A 3184-nucleotide genomic window follows, 5' to 3' on the forward strand; every position below is an offset into this window, starting at 1 on the left:
AAGCAGCCCCGATGTATGGTAGATGCTCAATAAATATTAGTTAAATGGATGACAAACTTACATGGTTGGGGAAACAGCTTATCTGGAGGTGGGAGAGAGAGTCTTCACATGCTGAAGGTATGTAAGGAAGTGACAAAGCACACACATGGTGGTTGAGCCAATTCAGATCATCTCTGGCGTTGCTATGTCACCCTGGGATAGGACATCTGGTCTGGGTGGGTAGGAAACCCTAATTCTGGAAAAAATGGCTTTTTGAATTCTAAGTAAAGAATCTTTGAGATTGTGAAATATTAAAATCTAATTTGCTCTGTCCAGTTAGGTACAGGAGGTATTCCATCCTCGACAATTTGGACTGTGATTACCTTGAGAAAATAGAAAGTGAAAAAATAGTCTTTCAATCACCTTCATACAATGGCCATCATAAAGTGTCTTCTTAGAGCTTTCACTTTCAATTTTCGGACCAAGGTTTTCCTATACAAGAAAAGAGTGAAAATAGCACTTTTCCTCTCTTTAAAATACTGTGGTTTTCCTGAGTCAAGGACCAGAAAAAAAGAAAAAAAAAATCGAAAATACTTTGGTTTGTCTGAAGGCCAATCTAAGGCTTTCAAGGAAAGAATTCAAGGTAAATGTGCTTTCTGCTGCACTTAAAAACTATTAGCCACCATTTTAAACAATATTCTTGAAAATATTCATTGAACTGTTATTCCAAAGCTAGCAAAAATTTGTATCCAGGAGGTAATGATGATTTATGTTGAGATTCAATATGTATTTTAACATCACCATTTGCTTGCTAGTTTTTCATGACTCCTGGTACATTTTCTTACAAAGCTACTGAAAAGTTACTAGTTCGGTTAAATTCACTAAATATTTATTGAGTGCTTGTTTTGTGCTATATACAATGCATTATGTGATTCATTTCCAAGAAGGCTAAGAAAGTGTAGAGGAAACTGCATAACTAGGCCTTTTTCAGTAAGACTTATTTTCAGCACTGCATAGCACACTGAATTATCCTGACTAATGCATGCTAAAGAGATTCAAAATCATTGGCCTGGCCAGGTGTGGTGGCTCACGCCTGTAATCCCAGCACTTAGGGAGGCCGAGGTGAGCAGATCATGAGGTCAGGAGTTCAAGACCAGCCTGGCTAATATGGTGAAACCCTGTCTCTACTAAAAATACAAAAAATTAGCCTGGTGTGGTGGTGCACACCTGTAGTCCCAGCTACTCTGGAGGCTGAGGCGGGAGAACAGCTTGAACCTGGGAGGCAGAGGTTGCAGTGAGCAAATATCATGCCAGTGCACTTCAGCCTAGGTGACAGAGCGAGACTCTATCTCAAAAACAAAACAAAACAAAACCAGAAAAGAAAAAAAAAACTTCTGGCCTCAAGTGATTTGCCCACCTTGGCCTCCCAAAGTGCTGGGATAACAGGCATGAGCCATGGTACCTGGTCTGATTTTATATCCTTGAATGCACAAGTAAAAATGGTTTCCAACAGGAATAGAAGAAAAAAACGATAGAATCAGGTAGTTCAAGTCACTTTATGGGGTAACTATAGCTATAGATGAACACTAGAGTTATGAACAACCATTTCTATAATCAAGCTAGTGAAAAGAAAGGATCTCTCTTGGTATAGAAGATGCAATATGGACTTAAAACTTTCACTATATGGTACTAAAATGGAATTTTGACTACAGTGGTCACTTATGCCCCTTTTGATGGAACAAATTAGCTAAATCACCCACAAATAGTGCTTTGGTAATTGAAACAATTAATATGAGCTAGTAAACAATGTATCTGTTAGGGTTTCAACAGGAAACAAATGGCACACTCTAAAGGATTCAGCTGAAGAGAGATGAAGGAAGGGGATGATTTACAGAATAACAGGCAATGCTAAGGGACCCCACAAGAGATTAGAGAAACAGCCAGAAACTATTAACTGCAGGAAGCCATTAGGACCCCAGGATTGAAGGGAATAGTATTATTAGAGGCCAGCAAGAACTGGAGCCATGGAACAGGAACTGCCCACAGGGAGCTGTGACTGGAGGAAAATGCATCTGCACTGCTGGAACTCTCCACAAAGTGTCCATGGAGGGCGGGGATGGGCTAGGAAGTGGTAGAGACCTTTCCTTCCCTCTTTTCCAGTTTCTACTCTCCTGCTGCTACCTCTCATCCTCTGAACTCAACTTGGAAGCCAGAGGGCAAGGAAGCTCTGATGGTTGATCACTAGAGACCAGCCTCTCAGGACACAGAGCAGAGTAGAGAAGGGCATGGAATGGATCGATGAGGCAAATGTTTCTCCTCAATTGTTCAGTCAACAGTCAAGCTGAAGTTTGAAGGCATTGACAGAACACAAACAGATGGTGTATTAGTTCATTTTCATGCTTCTGATAAAAGGATACCCAAAACTGGGTAATTTATAAAGAAAAGGAGCTTTAATGGGCTCACAGTTCCACGTGGCTGGGAGGGTCTCACAATCATGGCTGAAGGCAAAAGTTACCTCTTACATGATGGCAGGCAAAAAGAGAGAAGGAGAGCCAAGTGAAAAGGGAAACCACTTACAAACCATCAGATCTTGTGAGACTTATTCACTACCATGAGAATAGTATAGGGGAAACCACCCCCATGGTTCAATTATCTCCCACCAGGTCCTTCCCACAACACATGGGAATCATGGGCGCTACAGTTCAAGATGAGATTTGGGTGGGGACACAGAGCAAAACCATATGAGATGGATAGAAGTGACACAAACTGGCCAGGCACAGGGGCTCACGCCTGCAATCCCAAAACTGCGGGAGGCCTAGGTAGGCACATCACTTGAAGTAGGAGTTCGAGACCAGCCTCGCCAACATGATGAAATCCTGTCTCTACTAAAAATACAAAAATTAGCCAGGTGTGGTGGCACGTGCCTGTAATCCCAGCTACTCAGGAGGCTGAGCCAGAAGAATTGCTTCAACCTGAGAGGTGGAGGTTGCAGTGAGCTGAGATAGCACCACCGCACTCCAGACTGGGTGACAGAGCAAGGCTCTGTCTAAAAAAAAAAAAAAAGTGATACCAACCACTTCCAGGTCCGTAAAACCTCCAGTGCGGTTGTGACAGTGGTGGTGCTCACAATGGAAGAAATCCGGAGTGGAGCCTCTATCCTTGACTGAATTACATTACATTATGAAACCACTGAGGTTTCAGCTTG

This window comes from Aotus nancymaae, unplaced genomic scaffold (assembly GCF_030222135.1).
Source record: "Aotus nancymaae isolate 86718 unplaced genomic scaffold, 86718_ANA_hifiasm-v0.15.2.pri h1tg000020l, whole genome shotgun sequence".
In the NCBI taxonomy this organism is placed as follows: Eukaryota; Metazoa; Chordata; class Mammalia; order Primates; family Aotidae; genus Aotus; species Aotus nancymaae.